Source organism: Amblyraja radiata, chromosome 6, assembly GCF_010909765.2.
Source record: "Amblyraja radiata isolate CabotCenter1 chromosome 6, sAmbRad1.1.pri, whole genome shotgun sequence".
In the NCBI taxonomy this organism is placed as follows: Eukaryota; Metazoa; Chordata; class Chondrichthyes; order Rajiformes; family Rajidae; genus Amblyraja; species Amblyraja radiata.
The window spans coordinates 41,892,483-41,919,561 of NC_045961.1; the positions used below are offsets into that span (position 1 = coordinate 41,892,483).

The window sequence follows — 27,079 nt, forward strand, 5'->3', positions numbered from 1 at the left end:
GTTGGGGGAGTCCAGAACCAGGGATCACAGTTTAAGAATTAGGGGTCAGGCCATTTAGGACTGAGATGAGGAAAAACGTTTTCACCAGAGAGTTGTGAATCTGTGGAATTCTCTGTCACAAAAGGCTGTGGAGGCCAATTCACTGGATGTTTTCAAGAGAGAGTTAGATATAGAGTTAACAGAATCAAGGGATATGGGGAGAAAGCAGGAATGGGGTACTGATTTTGGATGATCAGCCATGATCATATTGAACGATCGTGCTTGCTTCAAGGGTCAAATGGCCTACTCCTGCACCTATTTTCTATGTTTCCTGGATCCAGGTTTGATCCTGACTTCGGGTGCTGTCTGTATGGAGTTTGTACGTTCTCCCCGTGACCTCGTGGGATTTCTCTGGCTGCTCCGGTTTCCTCCCACACTCCAAAGATGTACAGGTGTGTAGGCTATTTGGCTTTGGTAAGATTGTCCTTAGTGTGTAGGATAGTGGAAGTGTATAGGGTGACCGCTGGTCAGTGCAGCCTCAGTGGGCTGATGGGCCTGTTTCCACCCTGTATTTCTAAAGTCTAAAGTGTAAAAGTTTGGAAATACTCAAGAGATTGGGCTCCATCTGTGCAAAGAGAAAGAGAATTAGTGAGATATCTTCAACCTAAGAACGTGAATTCTATTTCTGTCACCACAGAGGCAACCTGACATGCTGAGTATTTCCAGCATGTTTTTTTTGTTTTTTACTTTGGATTTCCAACATATGCAGTTTTTGCTGATTATTCATTTTCTTCATATTCTGAAGATTGGAACACAGAGAGGAGCTCACATAGAAACTCACTAATTTCCTTCAGGGCTTAGCAGGCTAGATGCAGGTGAGGGTAGTTCTCAGAAAAAGATCTGGCTGCTTAGGACTGAGGTGAGAAGATATTTTGTTTCATTTAAAATGTGGTGAATTCTTGCAAATCCAGACCTCAGAGGGGAGACACAGTGCTCATTCAAAATGGAGATCAATAGATGTATAGATGTTAAGTGAACCGAGGGATACCGGGATCATGTAGGAAATAGTGCTGACAGAAGATCAGACATAGACCTGATAGATGGGAGATCAGTAGCAAAAACCTAAATGGCCCATTGCTGCTTCTTTCCTTACCTTTTTAACATTTTTCTGTTAAAAGCTGCTAGAGGTAGGTTCCATTTTCCTCAGAATACTGAAGAAAATAAAATGTAGTCTCCTCAATTAAGGAATACATTTTAGACAAACTGCTATCAGTGGTTAATGTAATGAGTCGACTCAAACACACATCAAGATACAACACATGTTTATTAAATCTACTTACAGCAAGGATCTGCAGACATTACATCTCCGAGCTGCTATTCTAAAAACCCCCTAGCGTAAGCAGGCTCTTGATAATATGAAGCACATAATAGGTGGAGTCACTACTAACAAACACTATAATTGGCTAGTACGAAATAGGCAATCTACATCCTTCCTTGAAGAAACAAAAGAAGCATTGGTGGCTAAGCAATGTCGGTGGAATGCTAATAATACATTTGCAGAATTACACAAAATCGCCAATCTAACGGGTGGCCTTCCAAAACCCGTCCGGCCCGTGTGCAGTACGCCTCACCTCCTTTCACTGGAGAAGATACCGGGGAGGAAAATGGGGAAATGACCAGTGATCCGACAGGCAGGGAGGGTGACGAGATAGGCGAGCTAGTCGACAAATGGCGCAGGGAAACCGCGGTGGAAAAGATAGGTGGCAGTGGGGCCGCGGGACCGACTGTGGGAGGGTATACGAAACGCGATACATCAGCATATGGAGTCGCAGGACGCGGTTTCTGGAGTGGAAGGTGATACCGTCCAATCATGCCAACTTCAATCCCTTGGCACGAAGTACAGAGAACATAGAAACATAGAAACATAGAAATTAGGTGCAGGAGTAGGCCATTCGGCCCTTCGAGCCTGCACCGCCATTCAATATGATCATGGCTGATCATCCAACTCAGTATCCCGTACCAGCCTTCTTTCCATACCCTCTGATCCCTTTAGCCACAAGGGCCACATCTAACTCCCTCTTAAATATAGCCAATGAACTGGCCTCAACTACCCTCTGTAGCAGAGAGTTCCAGAGATTCACCACTCTCTGTGGAAAAAGTTTTTCTCATCTCGGTTTTAAAGGATTTTCCCCTTATCCTTAAGCTATGACCCCTTGTCCTGGACTTCCCCAACATCGGGAACAATCTTCTTGCATCTAGCCTGTCCAACCCCTTAAGAATTTTGTAAGTTTCTATAAGATCCCCTCTCAATCTCCTAAATTCTAGAGAGTATAAACCAAGTCTATCCAGTCTTTCTTCATAAGACAGTCCTGACATCCCAGGAATCAGTCTGGTGAACCTTCTCTGCACTCCCTCTATGGCAATAATGTCCTTCCTCGGATTTGGAGACCAAAACTGTACCCAATACTCTCTACTGTTTCTATCATTGATACTTGACCAAATATTATCTGACCCATGACCACTGCCAAATGATTTAGGATAAATCTTACACTTAAAATATTTTGGCCTTCTTGATACCTAGGATAAGGGACACCTCTAACCCTCTTCAGTAAGCATCAGGATCTGGATATATATTCAACGATTCAATTATAGAAACATAAAAAATAGGTGCAGGAGTAGGCCATTCGGCCCTTCGAGCCTGCACCGCCATTCAATATGATCATGGCTGATCATCCAACTCAGTATCCTGTACCTGCCTTCTCTCCATTCCCCCTGATCCCTTTAGCCACAAGGGCCACATCTAACTCCCTCTTAAATATAGCCAATGAACTGGCCTCAACTACTTTCTGTGGCAGAGAATTCCACAGATTCACCACTCTTTGTGTGAAAAAAAAAATTCTCATCTCGGTCCTAAAAGACTTCCCCCTTATCCTTAAACTGTGACCCCTTGTTCCCCAACATCGGGAACAATCTTCCTGCATCTAGCCTGTCCAATCCCTTAAGAATTTTGTAAGTTTCTATAAGATCCCCCCTCAATCTTCTAAATTCGAGCGAGTACAAGCCGAGTCTACCCAGTCTTTCTTCATATGAAAGTTCTGCCATCCCAGGAATCAGTCTGGTGAACCTTCTCTGTACTCCCTCTATGGCAAGAATATCTTTCCTCAGATTAGGAGACCAAAACTGTACGCAATATTCCAGGTGTGGTCTCACCAAGACCCCGTTGGCCTGCAGTCTTTTATTGTCCTTATACTTTATTGTCGCAATAGATAAACACAATCATAGATAAGTACAAAAGGGCAATGATTGTAATGTAAAAATAAAACCAATTCTATTCACTTTTCAACCAGTCAGAGATCCCTTTCCAAGGATAAAGGACAAAGAGTCGCCACGTTTCTGGTGCCAACTTGTGCCCTTCAGTATATCACTTCTCTGGGACCAGCTCAACTCCACAGCTAATGCATAACAAACAGTCCACCAGAAATAAATTAAATATCTCCTAAATTTGTTACTATAGTTTCAGATCATAGGAAGCAAATGTAACTTTGGGATAGGTTTCTAGAATTAATAATAACAAAATATACCGGGTCCATAGATTGGTTAGATGCACAGAGTAGGGGAATCGAGATCACAAGGACATAGATTTAAGGTGAGGGGGGAAAGATTTAATAGGAACCTGGGAGGTAACTTTTTCACACAAAGGGTGGTAGGGTGTACAGAACGAGCAGCCGGAGGAGGTAGTTGAGGTGGATATTATCATAATGTTTAAGCAAGATTTTAACAAGTACATGGACAGGACAGTCTGAAGAAGGGTTTCGGCCCGAAACGTTGCCTATTTCCTTCGCTCCATAGATGCTGCTGCACCCGCTGAGTTTCCCCAGCAATTTTGTGTACCATGGACTGGACAGGACAGGTTTAGAGAGAAATGGGCCAAACACAGGCAGGTAGAACGAGTGTAAATGGGATATGTTGGTTGGAGTGGGCAAGTTGGGCGGAAGGGCCTGTTTGCATGCTGTATGACATTGACTATGACTCGGGTGTATGGGTGTCAGGGGTTATGGGGAAAAGGCAGGAGAATAGGATTAGGAGGGATTGATAGATCAACCATGATTGAATGGCGGAGTAGACTTGATGGGCTGAATGGCCTAATTCTGCTCCTATCACATGACCTTATGACTGTGTGACTATAATGAGGCGTATCTTAAAAAGAACTGTAAAGACATTTTGGAAGGTGTTTGCGATCGAAGAAGTAATTGGCAGATTCGTATGTGCTGCATTCATAAAATCCTAAATCTACTTGAAATCAGTGTATTTATTTATCTCCTAATAAACACATTTCCCACGTATTGAAGTGCACAACAGCCTCATATCCTTGATGAATAAATATTGTGAGAAATCAATTTTTGAATCAGCTCTATAAGATCTTTAACATTTCCTGTTTTGCTCATTTGATCTAATTCTTAACAGTGGATAATAGGCATCAGCACTATGTAATCCTGCATAATTTCATTGTGCGCCATTGTAATTGTATCAGCATAAATATCAGTAACTACAAACTGTTCACTGTGCCCATCATGAATCATGCATCATGTGACTTGGAATCACTAAGAGCCCATCTTCCATCATAGCTGTAGCCCTTGCCCTCTCTGCAGTCAGTTGTTTAAGCAAGTATTAATAAAGGTCTCCCTCTTAAAATTGCACTACTCTAAATGGTCTTTAAGGGACCAGGCAGTAATCTCAAGATCCCTATATTTTAGCTCTAAACTAGGACAGAGGAATTAATAAAAGTCCTTTCTGTGTAAACTGCTACTTGCTCTGAGGCTATATCCTGATGTCAGGGCATTGAGAGAATTTTAAATGTGCAGGATGGATTGTTTGTGTAAGAAAAGCGAAACAGGGGGCAAAGGGTAAGAGACTTGAGAAAATTGAAAGACTGCCAGCGATGCTGAGATGCAAATAGCAACAAAACAGGGATAAATGCTGCTGTTCACGTATTCAGGAGAACTGGCAAAAAAAAAGGTTATTAATTTTCACAAGGCTGATCTTACAGCTGGTAGCTCAGCATCAGTTTCTCTGTAATGAAAATGGTCTGAGTGGAAGATAAATGGTTCATAAAGTGGACCATTTAGATGCAATCGAGGCTCAATCTGTCCGATGACTAATCACATTCCCCCCCAGTATAGCTGGATTCCAGTAACAGACTTTTTCTGCTGTTCCCAATGAATTGTAGTCGGGTGTAAGTTCAAGGCAGAAAGAGAATTATCTTGATTTATTAGCATGCTGTCTGGCCGTGCCATTCGCAGTACTGCGGCTTTGTAGGCTTCTGCCCTGTTGCTGTCTGTGTGTAATTTTTACTGCTCCCTAGTGAATGGTGTACAGCATCATTCCAGCTGCTGGAAAAATGGTCTGCCTCCGCACCTGTAATTTTTCTTGCTTGGAGCCGAAGGAATATATCTCTAAAGTGCGTAATGCGATCCTGAAAAGGTGGTTTTAAAACAAATTGATTATCATGCTTTATGGGCCTGAGCAGAACTATAAGCTAATACCAGTTTAGATCAGCATCCCTAGTTAAGGTGAAATTGTGGCGTTTGTTGATATGCATAAAGCTGTTTAATCGGCATTGTAATCAGCTTTCATAAGGTATTTCCTCGTGTAAAGTTTCCAGCTCTGAAAGTGTAAGTCCATATTGCAATTGTGTATGAGTCAGGCAGTAAATGCATTGCTTTTTGACCACTTCTTGCCATCCTTAACATTGTGCTGGTGTTTTGTTTCTAATTTACCTTTTTTTTTCTGTTGCTTGTCAAATATTTGATGCAAAGCTGTATGTACATATGTGATGTAAAAAACGCACCATCATTTTGGGGAAAGATCATACAAGAACCCTGCCCATAGTGTTTTGGAACATAGAACAGAAAACAGAGGCTAGTGCAGCACAGGAATGGGCCCTATTGTCCTCAGTGTCTGTGCCGAACATGATGCCAAAATAAACTAATCTCATTTGCCTCCACATGATCCATATCCCTCCAGTCTCTGCATGTTCATGCGTCTATCTAAAAACCTTAAACACTATAGTGTCTCACTAAAATTTGTGAAAGGATCTCCTACCACTCTTTAAGTTAGAGAAAATGAATGATCGATAATGATTATTCTGCAAAAAAGCTTTCATTTAATACAATGCCCTTTTAAAGTTTGTTTGCTTGACATTAAATCTCCCTTTTATGGTTTACAGCAAGAATGATGGTGGGAAATAACAAATGCATGAATTATATTCCTAAATTAGTGAAGAATCTCTATTTCCCAACTGAATCAAAGGTTGTGCTTGGTAATCTTTTATGGCTCAGATATTCATCCCTGGTTGGTGGCACTAAACAATATATTGTCATGTTAGCACTTTACGTTCTGCCTTGGAAATCTATTTCAGCACATTTAATGCTATCAATCAAGAATTAATTTCTCATTTGATTGGACATTACGCTCACCAGCCATTAGAGACAGGTTATTTCTCTATAACTGCATTATTGAACCACCCCAAAATATTGCCAAAATTGTCCAAAGAAATCAGCATTATTATTTTGCATTCCATTCTACAAACTGACAACTCTTACATGGAATGTGTCACCTAAGGATTCTTTTTTAACTGGAAATTCAACATCCAATGCAACAAGTTTCCATATGTATGCTCGCGAAACCCACCATCAAAAAACCCTCTTCATCTGTATTCTCCCCTCCCCTCCCCCTTTCACCAACATTTCTTCCTCTAGCTTCACAATTCGCATCTCTTCAACCTTACGTCTTCTGTCTTTTCACCTCCGGCCTTTGTTCAACCATCTGCATATCAAAATGCCATCCACATCTATGTCAGTTAGACTCTGTCCTGCCCCCGATAGATACAAAGTGCTGGAGTAACTCTGTGGGTCAGGCAGCATCTCTGGAAAAAAAGGATTGTTGACGTTTCTGGTCAGGACCCTTCTTCACACTGCGAAAAACATACTTTGAGGAGATTTCGCAGAGGAGCAAACAAAATGTAGAAACAAAGAACTTCAGATGCTGGTTTATACCAAAGATAGACACAAAGTGTTGGAGTAACTTTAATAAGGTTCCGAAACAACATCCATCCTTTTTTTTAGGAGATCCTGCCTGACTGGCTGAGTTACTCCAGCCCTTTGTGTCTACCCTTGGTATACCTCTGCAAAACAGTAGACCAGTGTACACTTTGTCATACCAATCCAGTGGGGGCCACATTGTGAGCACCAAATGTTGTAGACCAGGCTTGAGGAGGTGTATGTGAATCTTTGTCTCACCTGGAAGGCTGTTAAGGTCCCTGGATGGCAGCGAGGGGAAAAGTAAAGGGATTAGGGTTGCACCTCCCTCAGTTGAAGGGAAAAATGGCAGGGAACCTATCACTGATCGGCCTCTCTCACCCCCTCACTTGTTATCTTCCCTCTAAACTCAATCCTGATGGAAAGTTGTGAGCCAACACATTGAACAACACTTCGCCTCCATGGAAGCTGCTTGATTTTAGTTTAGTTTATAGATACAGCAAGGAAATAAGCCATTTGGCCCACCAAGTCTGCACCGACCAGCGATTCCCGAACACTAACACTATCTTACACACTCTAGGGACAATTTTTACACTTACACCAAGCCAATTAACCTAATAAACCTGTATGTCTTTGGAGTGTGGGAGGAAACCGAAGTTCTCGCAGAAAACCCAGGTAGGTCACGGGCTGAAAGCACTTGTCGTCAAGATCAAACCCGGGTAGCTCTACCGTTATGCCACCATGTTGCCCTCGCTGGGTTCCTTCAGTAGTTTATATAATGCTCAGATTCCAACATCGGCAGACTCTTGTGTGTGCACTCTCATGATTCCTGGAGCAAAGAAATATTTAAATAATGTTCGAACAGAGCTGAGTGTTTTGCATGTGAACATAGAAACATAGAAACATAGAAAATAGGTGCAGGAGTAGGCCATTCGGCCCTTCGAGCCTGCACCGCCATTCAATATGATCATGGCTGATCATCCAACTCAGTATCCTGTACCTGCCTTCTCTCCATACCCCCTGATCCCTTTAGCCACAAGGGCCACATCTAACTCCCTCTTAAATATAGCCAACAAACTGGCCTCAACTACCTTCTGTGGCAGAGAATTCCAGAGATTCACCACTCTCTGTGTGAAAAACGTTTTCCTCATCTCGGTCCTAAAAGATTTCCCCCTTATCCTTAAACTGTGACCCCTTGTTCTGGACTTCCCCAACATCGGAAACAATCTTCCTGCATCTAGCCTGTCCAACCCCTTAAGAATTTTGTAAGTTTCTATAAGATCCCCCCTCAATCTTCTAAATTCTAGCGAGTACAAACCGAGTCTATCCAGTCTTTCTTCATATGAAAGTCCTGACATCCCAGTAATCAGTCTGGTGAACCTTCTCTGTACTCCCTCTATGGCAAGAATGTCTTTCCTCAGATTAGGAGACCAAAACTGTACGCAATACTCCAGGTGTGGTCTCACCAAGACTCTAACATACCATTTGCCTTCTTCACTGCCTGCTGCACCTGCATGCCTACTTTTAATGACTGGTGTACCATGACACCCAGATCTCGTTGCATCTCCCCCTTTCCTAATCGGCCACCATTCAGAAAATAGTCTACTTTCCTGTTTTTTTCCACCAAAGTGGATAACCTCACATTTATCCACATTATACTGCATCTGCCATGCATTTGCCCACTCACCCAGCCTATCCAAGTCACCTTGCAGCCTCCTAGCATCCTCCTCACAGCTAACACTGCCCCCCAGCTTCGTGTCATCCGCAAACTTGGAGATGTTGCATTCAATTCCCTCGTCCAAATCATTAATATATATCGTAAATAGCTGGGGTCCCAGCACTGAGCCTTGCGGTACCCCACTAGTCACTGCCTGCCATTGTGAAAAGGACCCGTTTACTCCTACTCTTTGCTTCCTGTCTGCCAGCCAGTTCTCTATCCACATCAATACTGAACCCCCAATACCGTGTGCTTTAAGTTTGTATACTAATCTCTTATGTGGGACCTTGTCGAAAGCCTTCTGAAAGTCCAGATATAACACATCCACTGGTTCTCCACTGGTTCCATTCTACTAGTTACATCCTCGAAAAATTCTATAAGATTCGTCAGACATGATTTACCTTTCATAAATCCATGCTGACTTTGTCCAATGATTTCACCACTTTCCAAATGTGCTGCTATCCCATCTTTAATAACTGATTCTAGCAGTTTCCCCACTACCGACGTTAGACTAACTGGTCTGTAATTCCCCGTTTTCTCTCTCCCTCCCTTTTTAAAAAGTGGGGTTACATTAGCTACCCTCCAATCCTCAGGAACTACTCCAGAATCTAAAGAGTTTTGAAAAATTATCACTAATGCATCCACTATTTCTGCGGCTACTTCCTTAAGTACTCTGGGATGCAGCCTATCTGGCCCTGGGGATTTATCGGCCTTTAATCCATTCAATTTACCTAACACCACTTCCCGGCTAATCTGGATTTCACTCAGTTCCTCCATCTCATTTGACCCCCGGTCCCCTGCTATTTCCGGCAGATTATGCCGGAAATAGCAGAATAGTCACAAAACCACCTGGAATCGGAGTTTAATCAGGTCAAATGTTATGGACTATTATTTCAAGTTATTGAAATGATATTGTGTAACAGCTGGCTTGTTACTGTGAAATTGATGGAACTAATTTGGCTATAATTGATGCAAACATTAAGTAAGTTCATAAGTTCATATGTCATAGGAGCAGAATTAGGCCATTCAGCCCATCGAGTCTATTCTGCCATTCAATCATGGCTGATCTATCTTTCCCTCTCGACCCCATTCTCCTGCCATTTCCGCGTAACCTTTGACACCCCTACTAATCAAAAACCTGTCAATCTCCATTTAAAAAATACCCATTGATTTGGCCCCCACAGCCATCTGTGGCAATTAATTCCACTGGTTCACCACCTTCTCACTAAAACATTCCTCCTCGTCTCCTTTCTAAAGGTACTTCCTTTTATTCTGAGGCTGTACTCTCTGGTCCGAGTCTTTCCAACTCCACATCCACTCTATCCAAGCCTGTCACTAAGGTAACTTCAGTAAGTTTCAATGAGGTTCCCTTTCATTCTTCTAAACTCCCGTGAGTACAGGCCCAGAGCCATCAAACACTCATCATACGTTAAACTGGGAAGTATCGTCCCAATAAGAAAATCTGATAAACTTAAGGGGCTGCCCCACTATGGCGACCTAATCCGTGAGTTAAAAAGAGTGTCTTAAATTCACACCCGCGATGAAGAGGAAGGAAAGCCGGCTGCACAGTGTACGGTAAGTCCTTTAGAGAGCGCGGAGAGGAGGGGGGGGGGGGGGGGGGAGTGAAGGGGGGAGAATGGGGGGAGAAGGAGTGGAGACACTTTCAAGAAGTATAATAAAGTTTAGCGGGCATTTTACCTACCGATCGGTTTTCATTGGTCCTGAAAACTCCAATGAGCCAATCAAAATGCCCGTCAGCGAAGGTGATTGCCTACGGCTGCCCTCGACCACCTGTAACTAAATAGCGACCCCTCTCCACGAGTTAAAAAGAATCATGAAAAACAAATTTCACTTGCGGAAAATTTTTCAACATGCTGAAAAAATGTCCGCGACCAAGCTGAGGCTGCAAGTATTTGGGAACTTCCTTCGAGCATGAAGGAGAATTCCAGTGACCTCATAGGACCTCCTAGGACCACGTGTCGACCATGCTGCGAGTTTGAGTCGAGGGCAAGCTCTTCTAAACTAGCAGATTAGGTCGCCGCAGTGGGACACCCTCTTTAGTTTCACATCCATCCAAGTAAATGATGAACCACCCATTACTCGGCTACTGTTCGTGTCCCATTTATTTGAAGTGTAGAAATGATCACTGTTGCAAAATAACCCCAGACATCTTTAACACTACTGTGAAATCCGCCATTGGTTTCTAGGAAGTAGTGATTATAGCTTAGAGATTCTGCATGGAAACAGGCCCTTCGGCTCACCGAGTCCACGTGGTCTATCGATCATCCGTTCACACTAGTTCAATGTTATCCCACTTTCTTATCCACTCCCTACGTACTAAAGACAATTAACCTACAAACCCACACGTCTTTGGATTGTGGGAGGAAATTGCAGCACCTGGAGGAAACCCTTGGGAAACCCAGGGAGAACGGGCAAACTTCGCACAGGCAGCACCCGTGGTCAAGATCAAACCTGGGTTTAGTCGATTTTAGTTTAGTTTAGGGATACAGGCCCTTCGGCCCACTGAGTCTGACCCACCAATGATCACCCATACACTAGTTCTATCCTACACCCTAGGGACAATTTACAAAGCTAATTGACTGACAAACCTTCAGGGCTTTGGAATGTGGGAGGGAACCAGAGCACCGGAGAAAACAGATGTGGTCATAGGGGGAACGTACAAACTCCATACAGACGGTAGCCATAGACAGGATTGAACCCAGGTCTCTGGTGCTGTAAGGCTGCAACTCTACCGTTGTGCCACTGTGTTTACGGGTATTTGGCAACGTGAAGCAGCAGCTCTACTAGCTGCGCCACTGGCTTTCCACAAGCTGTGCATCTCCAATCTGAATACATAAGTACATTTAAAAATATTAGCACAAATAAGCTATATAATCCTCTTGCAAAGTCCTGTCATCCGCAAGGATCCATCTCACATCCTTTGATTCACAATGTCAGAAGATCAAAGGATCCATCAGTCTTGGATAAGACTGTGTTAGGTAATTGCAAAAATTCACAATTTGTGGTGAAGAAATTTCTACAATCGTAATTGAATAATTGATCCTCTTTTGCCAAGTTGTGACTTCCACTTCTAGGTTCTGCAGCCTCACCATCCACCTAAACCTTAAACCTGCCAAACACTTCAAGATGATCCCCATCTAAACTTCACATGTAGACTCGATCGGCCAAATGGCCTACTTCTGCCCCTATGACATGAACAATGTCAATTTTAAACATTCAGCATCTTCCAGACTGATATCTTGAACGACAGATCATGCAAATCCCAAATTATGCATAATTCATCATAAATTCTATCCCTTTAAATTCCTGTTTCTCAATTCTCCATCTCCACCGCTTTCATCCAGTATGCCCTTATCTGCAATTTTGATCATTGTTCCTGTCTGAGCTTTGAGGGAATTCACTCCATTTTACCATTGTACCCCTCCCCTCCCTCCCACCCACCCTACCCCTCTTGATAGGTGAATTATCTGCAATACAGTTGCAACTTATATTTTACAATGACCACAATAGGCATTAGAAAGTATGTTTAAAACTGTCCTTCTGCCTTATTTCTGGGTGGATGGTGACATGTGGAGACCATCCTCCATGCTGGACTGTGCAGACTTTTTTCCAGTAAAGGTTTTTCTAGAGGCAACCTTCATCTTGCGATTGCCATGTAAATCAGAAGGCACCCAGGATGTGCCTGGCATTTCTCAGTGCGAATTTTTGGGGCCATGCTGCACTATTGTCATCTCATTCAAAATGACATTTTAAGATTCTGTCTGTAAAATGTTTTATGGGTCACTTGGTTCAGTTTCCATGACATAACATTCTAGGGCTATGAATTCTGGGGAGAAGTGGCATAAGTAAAGGTTCTGCTGAAATTCGTTTCAGGTTATTAGCTGAATTGGCTAAAAGGCAGCAAGTGATGTAGGGTTTCATTGACTGAGATATTTGCATTTTGTAAAAGACCCTGAGCATACATTTAACTTTGACAGTGTAATAGCTTTGCAATGTTATCCAAATATTCAATTATTTATTCAAGTAATTGGAAGAATATTGAATTATTCTAATGAACTGAATCAAACTTAACTGAACAGAATTAAAACTCCTGAAAATCCCTCCTGTGAAATCTATTTCAAAACAGTACTTTTTATTACTTTCAACAGACACAAAATGCTGAAGTAACTCAGCGGGTCAGGCAGCATCTCTGGAGAAACTTTCCCACCTGTCTCAGAAGACCCAGTGTAAGGAGATGTTTGGTCTCAATAGTGTTTTATATATTTGAAAGCTACTTTTTTTTATCATTCAAGCTCCAAAATGATATTGGTGGTGTACATTATGGCGTGAAATGCATTTGCCAATTTGGACCTCAATGTTCATTCTAATACTCTCTCTTAAGCTTATGAGACACAATGCATATTTAACACTCAGAAGGACAATCCACCCCCAACCAAAAAGTGATGTTTGAAAGAATCATGAATTGCTCACAGGATGATTGTTAAGATTTTTGTCCAGCTCTTTGTACAATTCTAAAAATGTTTAGTGTTTTATCTGTTTGGTTCAGATTGCTTCCAATTAAACATTTTAAACCTTGGAGATCCCTCTCTTTTGGGTACCGTTTCTTAACTGTTTCACAAGATTTACTTGAAGAAGACCATTATACCATCATACCATCCCACCCAAAGCTATTTCTTAACTTTACTTTAGTTATATTTACTTTAGAGATACAGCGCGGAAACAGGCCCTTTGGCCCACAGGTCCGCACCTATTAGCGATCACCCCATAAATTAGCACTATCCTCCACACTAAAGGCAATTTTACTGATGCTAATTAAACTGCAAACCTGTACGTTTTTGGAGTGTGGGAGGAAACCAGGAGCACCTGGAGAAAACCAACGTGGTCACAGGGAGAACGTTCAAACACCGTCCAGACAGCACTCGTGGTCAGGATCAAACCCGGATCTCTGGCCCAAACCCATATTCCAGAAATTATTAGATAAATGGATATTAGGAACATGAAATAATGATTTAGAGAAGGGTTTGGCGAGGAGGTGGGGGAGGGGGAAGAATGGACATAAAGAGCTTAGACTTAATCAATACATTTATTTAAACTCCCTTCTTCATTGTCTGTGTACATTCTCTGTGTTCATATACTTAGTTTGGGTCGTTTAATTAGCACATTACTCAGTTCTGGAAAGGTGAAGTCAGCAATAAACAATAGTTTTCTTTGGTTAATTGGTTTAAAATAACATTAGTGCAGAGGCTGGAAGCCCTGCACTTTGGCCTATCCTTGTATCCTGGGTAAGAGCACAGATTGGACTATGCAGCATTTTCTATGCTCTTGAAGTTCAAGGATATCTTGAAGTGAAGTACAATCACTATAAATATTGGTATTGAAAACAGTGCCGATATTTATGGTCGCTGTGATTTACTGCCTTGTGATTGGGATTGTGGGAGACTAGTGGTATAATTATTTTTTTCTTCCGTGATAGATAGGCCTGTTCTTCCAGATAAAAAGAATAATTTTTATATTCCCAACCAATAAAAAGGCAGTTGGGTCAATTTGTACAATAAGAATTAAATATCAGAAAGTTAGGACAAATAAAGGCAAAATAAAGTTAATCTAACTGCTGATATGAGAATGTATTCACCGCAGTTTTCTGCTTCATCTTATTTTGGATGTTGCTCACAAATGTGTCTTAATTCATATTCCTACTTTGCTACCCCGCCCTGAAGATTTTAAAATATGAAGCCAGAAACTTATAGTCACTTATTCATGTTAGGAACAGAAATAGGCCATTCCACCCATTAAGACCATTCCGCCATTCAACCATGGCCTATCTATCTTTCCCTCTCAACCCCATTCTCCTGCATTCTCCCCGTAACCCCTGACACCCTGACTAATCAACAATCTGTCATTCTCCGCTTTAAAAAATATCCATTGACGGCCGCCCCAACCATCTGTGGCAAAGAACTTCACAGATTCACCACAGATTCCTCCTCTTCTTCTTTCTGGAGGCACGTCCTTTTATTCTGAGGCTATGCCCTCTGGTCCTAGACTCTCCTTCTGGTGGAAACATCCTCTTCACATTCACTTTATCCAGGCTTTCCACTATTCAGTAAGTTTCAATGAGGTTCACAATGCCTTTTCACAATGGCAGGCAGTGACTAGTGGGGTACCGCAAGGCTCAGTGCTGGGACCCCAGCTATTTACAATATATATTAATGATCTGGATGAGGGAATTGAAGGCAATATCTCCAAGTTTGCGAATGACACTAAGCTGGGGGGCAGTGTTAGCTGTGAGGAGGATGCTAGGAGACTGCAAGGTGACTTGGATAGGCTGGGTGAGTGGGCAAATGTTTGGCAGATGCAGTATAATGTGGATAAATGTGAGGTTATCCATTTTGGTGGCAAAAACAGGAAAGCAGACTATTATCTAAATGGTGGCCGACTAGGAAAAGGGGAAATGCAGCGAGACCTGGGTGTCATGGTACACCAGTCATTGAAAGTGGGCATGCAGGTGCAGCAGGCAGTGAAGAAAGCTAATGGTATGTTAGCTTTCATAGCAAAAGGATTTGAGTATAGGAGCAGGGAGGTTCTACTGCAGTTGTACAGGGTCTTGGTGAGACCACACCTGGAGTATTGCGTACAGTTTTGGTCTCCAAATCTGAGGAAGGACATTATTGCCATAGAGGGAGTGCAGAGAAGGTTCACCAGACTGATTCCTGGGATGTCAGGACTGTCTTATGAAGAAAGACTGGATAGACTTGGTTTATACTCTCTAGAATTTAGGAGATTGAGAGGGGATCTTATAGAAACTTACAAAATTCTTAAGGGGTTGGACAGGCTAGATGCAGGAAGATTGCTCCCGATGTTGGGGAAGTCCAGGACAAGGGGTCACAGCTTAAGGATAAAGGGGAAATCCTTTAAAACCGAGATGAGAAGATCTTTTTTCACACAGAGAGTGGTGAATCTCTGGAACTCCCTGCCACAGAGGGTAGTCGAGGCCAGTACATTGGCTATATTTAAGAGGGAGTTAGATGTGGCCCTTGTGGCTAAGGGGATCAGAGGGTATGGAGAGAAGGTAGGTACGGGATACTGAGTTGGATGATCAGCCATGATCATATTGAATGGCGGTGCAGGCTCGAAGGGCCGAATGGCCTACTCCTGCACCTAATTTCTATGTTTCTATGTTTCTATGTTCCCCCTCATCCTTCTAAACTCTAACGAGTACACACCCAGTGCCTTCAAACACTCATCCAGTGACCATTTTTCAGCCAATGCTGAAAGTGTGTGTCAGCAGACTATTGAACTGTGAGACGGGCTGGTGCGGTGTGGGGTGAAGGGGTACGAACGGCAGTACACAATCTGGCCCATCTGATCCATCAGAGCTAATGATCTCCCCACCTTTGAAGGGATCTATAGGAGGCGCTTACTCAAAAAGGGTTTTCAGCATAATCAAATACCCACACTATCCTGGCCATGCTCACATTTCACTCCTACCACATAGGAGTCCAAAAACGAGGTTGACCATCAGGTTCAGGAACAGCTTCTTCTCAACAATCATCAGGTTCTTAACTCCACACAACACGAACCTCAACTATCACTTCATAGTTGCACAAAGGTTGTTAATTATATATTATCTATGTGTACAGTGTTTACAGTCCTGTTATGCTGCTAAGTGAGAATTTCATAGTTCTGGACAATTAGAGACAATTAACCATGTTTGACTCTCTTGACTCTTCACTGGTCAAATCATCAAGTCCCCTGCAGCACTGTCACCCCTCCCTGGAGCCATCTAGCAGAAACAAATCCACATGCATGCAGCTTACCAGATAAAAAATACTGCCTACTTTACCTCCTCACCTCAGGAACACTGAGGCGAATGGTTAAAAGAAGCTGTTAATAATCATAAACAGCTGTTTATCCATGAAAAATTCCAATCACCAAGCTTCTCAATTTGACTGCATTATTTATTAGCAATAAAAAGTAAAATTACTCTTTAAAAAAAAAAGCTTAGTTATGTGATTTCTCCATTTAAAGTCAAGGTCTATAACAGCTGATATTTTGCAGCACAAACAGAGAAGCGAAAATTAAGTTCCCTCTGCAAATCCAGTTTATTGGAAAATTGTTATGAATAAAGTACTGCTGGTGGGTCCTGATCATTGAATTTGCAGGCCAAATATTATATTGAAAATTTCACTTGTGAAGAAAATAGGTCTAAATAATTGTTAAATTTTGTTTCTCTGGGAACCTCATGACCTTAGTAATGGAAAGTAAAAACACATTTCAGTTATTAAAGCCACATAAATTCCCAGAAGTACGGGAAGCTTTTAATTTCAGCCTTACCTCTTCAGGGCTATTTGATAGTGTTGGAAAAAATATTCTTCTGTATTGCAGCTTGGAGTTTTGGGCCATCCTCTCGGGGGAGTGGAGGGAAAGCTGATAAATAAGCAGTTTCCAGTATACAAGATAGAGAAAAATATACAGGCTCATAAATGTTTTCTTGACTGCCAATAATAACTAAAGTCAAGCATGCCTGTGATGTTTGATAATCTCCACACCTCCCCCATGCAATATTGTAAGCCCACTTTTTCATAAATATTCCTGATTATTAAACATAGAAAATTAATTACTTCAGGCATTTACAGATAGGTCAAGTCCAGTTGCATTACTTACTGGCACAAGATACAATACAATTTACATTGGAATGGAAAGAACAAAAGCCAAATAAAGTGACGATTATGCTTTAATGAGCAAACTGGGATTTTTTTAAACTATGGCAATTAATGAGTACTGCCACATCCAAAGCAAAATGAATGAAGCTTGAGACATTTCTGATATGTAACATTTTAGTTATTTTATTTTCTAAGGATGCCATTGTATGTGAAGATTTCAAATGTGGTGTATTACTGAAGGAAATATAAAGAGAAAGAACAACAGGTACAATAGAGCAGCATGGTGGTGCAGCAGTACAGTTGCTGCCTTACAGCACCAGAGACCCGGGTTCGATCCTGAGTGCTGTCTGTATGGAGCCTGTCTGTTCTCCCTGTGACTGCGTGGGTTTTCTCCAGGAGCTCCGGTTTCCTTCCATATTCCAAAACTTTGTAAGTTTATTGGCTTCGCTAAGAATTATAATCTGTCCCTAGTGTGTAGGATAATGTTAGTGAACGGGGATCGCTGGTCAGCACAGACTCGCTCGGCCGAAGGGCCTGTTTCCGCGTTGTATCTCTAAACTGAACTAAACGACAATGTAGGGAACATTTTCTGTGTAAATAGTCAATTAATGCCAATCTCAGGGGATTTAATTTTAAAAATATGAATCTGGGCCAATAATAATTTTATTTCGAAGTCACGTGAGTGACTACGCGAAGAGCCCGCCAGCCCGCATGCGCGTCAATACGTCGACGCATGGCGCGGGAATTGGAGCAGTTCAAAACTGCTCCGGCAAGTAAGCCAAATTTGTTTTCAGGAACGGGCCGCTGCGGTACAGCGGGCCCGGAGTAGCTAACGGGCGCAGCCTGTTGGAGCTCCGAACAGGAGCAGGCGGCTGGATTTGGAGGCCGCCGTGGAGGCTCCGTAAGGAGCTGGCGGGATACGATATTGTGGCTGCCGGCGCGGCCAGATCAGCGTCCGCTGCAAAGGGTTAGCAGCAGCCGGGGGTTTTAAAAATAGCCACGGCCAGGTCAGCGACTGCCATGTAAGTTCAGCTGCCGGGTCAGTATTCACTGTGGGGGGTTTTGCGCAGCACCTAGCAATTTTTAAAATAGCTGCTGCCGGCTGAGGTCTGTTCAGCATACGCTGTAGAGCAGCGTATATTGTATGCTCTATTTATAGGGCAGCTATAAATAGAGCTGGCAGTTTATAATAGCGGTTGCCGCTCGGGCACGTTTGTGACTATCCTAGCAGAATGGGGCTCCACTGGAGCAGGAGGCTGTTCGGAGCATCTTACGAGCAATGCCTGTACAGATTGATACTCCGAAAGGGAGTCAGCCAGAGGCCTGAGGAGGCAACACCTGGTTCAGGGTTGCGTTCTATTTCCTCCCCTAAGAAACTCCATTGAGGCTCCAGAAAGGATCTCCTGGCTTAGGAAGCCTTTTTGAGCTGTGTCTATCAGACACCTGTGGGAGCAACACCTGGTTCAGGGTTGCGTCATGATAATTTCCGTTCAGTAGAGGGGACTGTTGGAGATTCTTTCATAAGAAACTCCAACTATGTGGATATCGATAAAGCAATTGAATCCCTGATCTAATGGGGCTATGCTTCTTTTTAATCATGTGAACAAACTATGCTCCGTGTACCGGAGGCATTAACAGGTGGCTCCAGCCATATGCCTGTGGCAACACCTGGCAGGGTTGCAGTATTTTTCCCACTCTGTTGAGGGGAGTATACGGGAACAGGTGACTCCGATTATGATGCCGGCCCGACCGGGTCATATGGGGGCCAGAGGCCTGAGGAAGCAACACCTGGTTCAGGGTTGCGCTCTATTTCCTCCCCTGAAATACTCCGTTGAGGCTCCAGAAGGGAGCAAGGACTCGGAGTCACTAGCAGGCGCAACCTGTCTGGTAAGTACAATAAATAATGATGATTTATACCAGTAGCAGAGGACCGCGGCAGTACGAAAAGCCGACGGACATCCGTTTCCACTTCGGAGTCGCTGGCAGCGCCGGTCTGCACAGCTATTTCCGATTCGGCTCCTAGAGGGAGCAGCTTGGCAACCCCAAGTCGGGGCAAAGCCAAAGCCAAGTCTGTGAGACATGTCCTGTCGGACGATTCGGGACAAGAGGATTCTGTACCCACATCTATGGCAGATGTGATTGGCTGCTTGTCTCAATTGGAACATCTGATGGATCAGATGGTGGCACATAATATGCTCCGTGTTACGGAGGCATGCACAGGCAGTTCGAGTCATACGCCTGTGGCAACACCTGATTCAGGGTTGCAATATTCCTCCCATTCGGATGAGGGGAGTGTCGGAGATCAGTATGGAGCTGATTCCGAATATGAGTATGTGCCTGAATCCCATGCTTTAATGCATGATGTGCAAGAGTCGCATAAGGAAGAGCTCCCTGCTGCTCTTGCATCTAAATTTGCTGTTCCCTCAGGGACGTGCAAGCCACTACAAAAGGAGTTGGCCAGGAGCATCAGCTACCTAACGTCACATCAGCTGAAGGAAGCTGTTATGCTAGAAACGGCTGGGAGATATCCCAGTCCGGGAAATTGCAAAGTTCCAGCAAGGCCTGTAGGCCGAAGAAGTAGTCTGTTCCATTCGGCTCAGGAATGCTGGCAGGCATGCCTTGCACAGCAATATCACTTTTGAGCTCTGAAACGAGCTGTTGGCAAGCATGGGGCTGAAGATGTGGTCAGACAGGGTCTGGAAATGGAACTTCGCTGAAGCTTCAACAAGCAAGTCGACCCGGGTTCAGACGCTGGCAGGTAAGGTCTCTTTATTAACCTCTGTAAAACTCCGAAATGGAGCAGTCTGTCGGCCCAGGTTTGGATTTACTGGCAGCATGGGCTGTCTAGTATCTTTTCACTGTCTCTGGAGTAGACAGATTGATGCAAAGACATTGGCAGGGTGCCTTGCATACTAACCTATGTAATTTCCAAGTAGGAACAGCTTGGTTACCCTGGTTCAGGGTAGACCATCCTGGAACTGGCTGGCGTTATGGGTCATATTGACCAGGGAAGCACTGCCTCAACATCTGTGATTGAGATTATTAGGCTGCTCAATAGAGTGAAGTAGTTGTAGTCTCCCTTAACACATGGTTAAAATTCTGCTCAGTTAGTGCAGTTGCCAGTTCATTAAAAACATCATTGCCATCCTCTCTGGGATAGGTAGCTACTAGCAGGAAGCCAGTCTGGCATATAGTATTTTATCTGACCTACAGGTTCATGTTATGAATCAGAAAAGGTATATATAATAATCTGTAGGCTTTCAATACCAGTATTCCTGATTGAGTGGCTGGTCAAAGAGATTGTGTTGCGCACACTGGCGACTCAGACAGGTGGTTTCAGTCAGAGGACTGCGAAGCAATTTCTGGTTCAGGCTTGCATTAGGCTAATTTCCACTGAGGAAGAATGCTGAGGATTCGTGGTGACTCTAATAGTCAAGAGTTGACAGGGAACTCGTATTCCCACATTAAGTGGATACGGTGTTTCAGCTCTAGTCATAAGGTTTGATTATATGTTCTCAGCAAGTTGAATGAATAACTACATAATGCATCCTCCGTGGCAAGACAAGCCAAGAAATTTCCGTCCGTATGGTCAATAGATGAACGGTGGTTCCAAGTGGAATCAGTGACAACTCAACAGAGGATGAGTAGTCTGCCCAAGAACAAAAACCCATATAAAGGGGTATATTTCTGATATTTCTCAAGATTGTAGGAACATGGAGCATGCCAAATCAGGTTAGGATTTGGTTTATCTGATCATGTGTTTGGTTACCCAGTTTGAGATGGATGATTGGCAATCAGCAATTTAGCTGATTCAGAGAATCGATCTTGATAGTGCATACTTTGACTCAGATCAAATGGCATTGTGTCATCAAGTTTTAGATGACATGCAAAATTTGCAGCTGATAAGACTTAGGGGTTTATCAGTAGATGCATTTTACGATATTAAGGATGAGGCAACATGTAACTTAATTGTGCCAACTTTGCCTATTCATTCAGGCCATGGTAAGGTGGCTAAAGAAGCTCCTATTTACTCTAAGTCACGAGTGGTGGCTGGTGCAGCCTTTTTCTCGGGCAGCTAGCTCTCCACAATTGTATGGGAAGTTTGTGAACAAGATATGTGAGTTAATTTTAAATGGAAGTAACAGAGGTTTGTGTTGCTTTCAGTTTGGGCTTAGAGAAGTGATTATGTGATAGCACAATTGACACTGCTTGTGCTGCTTTGTCATTCTTTATAATTCCATAAGTGGGACAATAAATGATTGGCTATTCACCCACTGTTCTCTAACGTTATGTAAGGTGTTTTTTATATGACCGCTCTAAAAGCCTACAGTCATCGTAATGTGCAATGTATATCAGTAAATTATTATGCAGATATTCATCTTCTGTATTCCTAATGGGAGCAATACCTTTAAGTTGATTCTGCTTTTAGCAACTGATTTCAGCACAAAGAACACAGTCTTTACTCAATCTCTGGCTCGGTGTCTCGGTCATAACTGACATTAGGGTAGCTTGTTATGGGAATGATCTCATAAGCAAAACGGGCATGATTGCGTACATTTGGAGTTGACAGCATACCCACCAGAGCAGAGATTGGGGATGTTATTATGTATACAGGTACACTGAGCTTGCTAGTACCTATGAGATGAAAGATAGTTTCATCATTGTTATTGAAAAGTCTCTCAACAGATTGCTGATGGCTCATTAGCAGCAAATAGAATGGATATTTCCCTTTCATCATACAGCAAGAGGCTTACGTAGTGCGTGTTTAGAAGTTATAAAATGTCTGGATATTTGCAGATAGAATTCTGAACAGTGTTGCATGAGTTATTGTCTAACTCAAAGTCTATTGGGACTATGGTCCGGTTAAGAGCAATGGCCATGTATGCAAGTTAGCATCATGGTATTAATAACCCATGTTTTCTACCATTAATGGTTTATCTGTTTAAGTGTTTCACACACAGATTGGGTTACTGCATGAAACCACAGAGCTTTGAAGTCTTCACTTAGTCACTCACGTGACTTAGAAATAAAATAGAACGATTAAACGAGAACTTACCGTTTGAAGTTTGATCTTTATTTTATGAGAAGTTGAAGTGAGGGAATACATGCCCTCCACTCCCAACCCTGATGCGCATAAAAGATCAACCAGTAACTCTAGTCTCGTTAGTCTTTCTGTAGTTTAAGTTCTGCAGCTGGTTTGTGGTTTCATACAGTTGCTCTGAAGATTGAGGCGCATAAGGGCTGGCGGGCTCTTCACGTATTCCCTCACTTCAACTTCTCATAAAATAAAGATAAAACTTCAAACGGTAAGTTCTCGTTTAATCTTGCTATTATTATTTGTGTAATTGACAACATCATGGTAATAACATATAATTTAAATTAGTGTCAAGCTTCCATGCAATTTAGCCTGAACAATTTGCCATTTTTAGTGTATTGACCATTAACGCGATTTTTGCATAATACAAGAATGTTTCAAACCTGTGTCTCCATAACAAAAACCATCACAATGGCATGTAAGAAGGAACTGCAGATGCTGCCTTACCTCGAAGGCAGACACAAAAAGCTAGAGTAGCTCAGCGGATCAGGCAGCGTCTCTGAAGAAAAGTTAGGGAGGGGGACACTGCAGTACATGTGACAATAAACTAAACCAAACTAAAAAAAATCTAAGATCGATACAAAATGCTGGAGTAACTCAGCGGGACTGGCAACATCTCTGGAGAGAAGGAATGGGGGATGTTTCGGGTTGAGACCCTTCTTCAGACTAGAGTCAGTGGAGAGGGAAACGAGAGGTTTAGACGGTGATGTAGAGAGATATAGAACAAATGAGAATCTACTTAGAGACAAATTAAGGCATTTGGCAGGAGATGAATAAAAAGGTTACATTAATATCACAGACCCATATTCCAGGAATTTGTGGAATTACCCAGAAATTTAGTTTCCTATTTCTCTTTCTCTCAGCCCTAAATCCCTTTTGAAAAGAGAATATGAAATTCTTGAGTTAAGATTGAAAGTGCTGGTCTGATGTAAACAAACAGATAAAGCCTTATTTATTTTTGTTTGCTTAAGAAGTCAGTGGAGAACAATCACTGCTAAGGCGTTTCTTCTTTATCCTTAGCTGGCTGCCTGCCATCATGACAAGTGTCTGCAGTTATGTTCCAAACAGCATCTAACGATATTGGCAGCAGTATTAGTTGAACCAGAGTGAGTCAAACAAGGACAATAAAAACTGAGTGAGCAATAAAAATTGCAGTTTTCAGATTAACTAGAGACATGAGAAATGTTTTGAAACGCTTGATTTCACACAAATTTTTTGATGTTTTGGTCAAATCCATTTATTTTATCTCAATTCTGCTCTACTTTCCATTGAAACAAGATATACTTGAGTCATTATGTGCATTCCACACCCAGTTAAAAGAAAATAAGCGATAGATTTATGTGACCATGCTGGTAGTATTCCTTTCTCCATCATTATAGGAAATAGCTGATACAGTTGCCCGTGAGTAGATTGTGGTGAACCACTTTCTAGAGACACACCAGTACTTCAAGTGAAGAGACCACATTGGTTGCAATGGATAGGGAGTTCCAGGATTGAGACCCAGTGACGATGACAGCACAGCAATATTTTTCCAAGTCAGGGTGATGGATGACTTGTAGAGGAACATTGGAGTGTTGATTTAAAAAAAAGACATGGATCTGGGAAATCCAAAGGTGAACCAGCCTTGTTGAGTGACTAATTTGCATCTTAGAAACGGTACACATTGAAGCCACAGTATATAAGTGACGGAAGGCGATACGTGATGAATAAAAGTGATGGAAGGGCACAAATCAAGAAGGCTAGTTTATTCTGGATGGTGTGAAGTTTTTTGAGTGGTGGTGAAGGAGAAATTAAACAGACATGTGGAATATGGCATCACACATATGGCTTATGCCTTATAGATGATGGAAAGGCTTTAATGAATCAGGAAATGAGTCATTTACCACTGGATAACCAGCTACTAACCTTTTGCTTTCAGCACGGTATTAATCTGGCTAATTCAGCAAAGCTCTTGACAATGGCAACCTGAGTTATGTTGAACATGTGGTTTCACCAATATTACTGCCATTGAATGACAAATAGAGATGGGAAGACACTCTTGTGTTGGAAGTGAATACTATCTAGCAATTGTGTGAGGTGAATATTACTTGCCAATTATCTGCACCAGGTCTTCCAGAGGTAACTGCTTCATCTTCCAAAGAAATGAAAATTGAGCAATGTGTGGTCATCACAAATATCACTAGTTCTGATGACTCAAGGGACTGCAGATGCTGATTCACCAACAAAACAGGTACAGGTTGACACAGTGGAGCAGTGGTAGAGTTGCGCCTGACTACAGGTGCTGCCTGTACGGAGTCTGTACATGCTTCCTGTAACCACATGGGTTTTTGGCAGATTTGGAGGGATTCTTTGGCAGATGGGTGGGCAAAGGCTGGAGATTACAAGGAGACTAAATGCTGTGAGATAAGGAGAAAAGAGGCATGGATTATGAGGCTTAAGGAAAGGATGTAGGTGGAAGAGAATGGGAGAAAGGGAATAGGGGGACAGGATAGTGAGAGAAATGGATACACGTGCAGATGGGGCACAGTGAAGAAATGGAGGAGAGAAAAGAAGCCGGTGGAGGGGCGGGGGTTGTTTATTGATTAGCTTAATTTAGTTTAATTTAGTTTAGAGATGCAGCATGGAAACAGGCCCCTCGGCCCACCAAGTCTGCGCCGACCAGCGATCCACATACACAATCAATATCCTACACTGTGGGGACAATTTCCCATTTTTACCCAAGGCAATTAACCTACAAACCTGTACATTTGTGGAAGGCAGGAGGAAAGCGGAGCTCCCGGAGAAAACCCACGTGGTCACAGGGAGAACGTACAAACTCCACACAGACAGCACCCATGGTCAGGATCTAACTTGATTAACTTAACTAACTTAATTTGACTTTCATTCATCTGGATGCCCGCAGCGGCGACTGCGGAGGGTTGAGGTCCCGACCACGGGGGAAAATGGAGGAGGACTGCCCAAATTTTGTGCTGTGGTGGATGTTTGTGTTAAATTTTTATTGTGTTTTTTGTGTGTTCTTTCTCATTGTACCGCTGCTGGCAAATTCATTTCACTTGCACTTTATGTGCAATGTGACGATTAAAACCGTGTTGTATTGTATTGTATTGTATTGTATTGTAACAAGGATCGCTGCTGCTGTGAGGCAGCAAATCTACCACTGTGCTACCATGCCGCCTAAAAGTTGCCTAAAATTGGAGAATTCAGTTCATATCATAGGGTTGCAAGCATTGAGGATTTGTTTCGGTTCTCCACTTCAGTTTGCTGTTTACAGTTGGATGTGACTGATCTGTAAAACTTTGAACAAAGCAAATGGATGTGTACCAATTAGCGCAGTCACTATCTTATTTGACATTCATGCATACATATATGTGAATTTTCCATGATTATCTTTTCCAGGAATAATGAGATCTAAGACAGTACCTCAGTACCAGCCTGGTTAACATCAGGTCATTCAGCAGCAGGGTCAAATCTGAAACCCGCTTTGTCTATGACCATTGCAGATCAGTGTTGTGCCGACCAATGAGTAATCAAGGCAAATGGCTTAAGCTTCATTAATCCAAATTCAGAACTGCTAGTTAGTGTATTTGTTGTAGGAAAGTAGAGTGTATCCTTATTTCCTGCTTAGTGCCAGACTCCTCTGACCTGTAATGAAAAGGTTGATTGTAATTAAGCTAGTTGGTCTCAGAGTAAGGTTTTCACACGGAAAGAAAAATGATGCATGTATTCCATAAGGAAAAGCAGCTAATCAACACTGACACAATCACTTTAGAAATTACAGTAGCTAGGTAACCTACCACGGGTCAAAGAGTCCTGTTATCCATTGGCCATATACTCATTTTATGGAAGACAAAGTCCATTTATAATTGGGCTGGTGAACCAATGACATACAATACAGGGTCCCAAGCCTGAATACCAGTGTTGAACATTTGGCCAAAAGCTGATCAGTAACATTACATCAATGGCTTTTTCAGACTGAAATGTGTAAATTGATTTCTTACAATTTTTCTCTGTGACAGATTCTGTAACCAACAAGATAAATCATTGCTCCTGTGGCTTATTTTATTGATTGGAAAAACCTGTATAGAAACGACACCTCTCCCGCTGTGACCAGCATACCCTTATAAGGCTGGACTTAACCCATTTGTACAGACAGCAGGGATGCATTAGTTTTAATATCAAATCCTTTGTCTACAAACAAACAACAAGTCAGTGTATCCACCAAAATGAGGATTTTTAAAATTTGTTTGTTTTATAATGGTGTACAATACCATGGTACAAATTCCTTGTAGGTGAAAAAATCTGTAGCCTCCTTTTGCTCTGATATTTTATTTCATTCACATGTTTAATAGATAATGTTTTATTATTAATGTTCAATGTTTTATGTATCATTCCTAACTGTCACTGTATGTCATGTTGCCACTTACGGGCGGAGCACCAAGGCAAATTCCTTGTATGTGAATACTTGGCCAATAAACTTATTCATTCATTCAAGTCAGTCAGAACAATCTTGGAACTAATCTCAGAAGTGAGGTCTGAAAGTGGAACCTGAAACTTTTGCGGCATGCTCAAT

At 42.4% G+C, this 27,079-nt stretch overlaps 1 protein-coding gene and 1 long non-coding RNA gene across 2 annotated transcripts in view; one reads left to right on the forward strand and one right to left on the reverse strand.

Annotated features, from left to right (window-relative positions):
- Window positions 1-27,079, forward strand: part of LOC116974287 (PC3-like endoprotease variant B) — a 699,630-nt gene that overhangs the window by 528,263 nt on the left and 144,288 nt on the right. The window lies entirely within an intron of this gene.
- LOC116974288 lies at window positions 9,189-25,313 on the reverse strand. Its single transcript, XR_004412323.1, has 3 exons — window positions 25,200-25,313; window positions 15,366-15,370; window positions 9,189-9,200 (listed from the first exon to the last, which is right to left on the reverse strand). It is a non-coding gene; the product is annotated as an uncharacterized LOC116974288 (long non-coding RNA).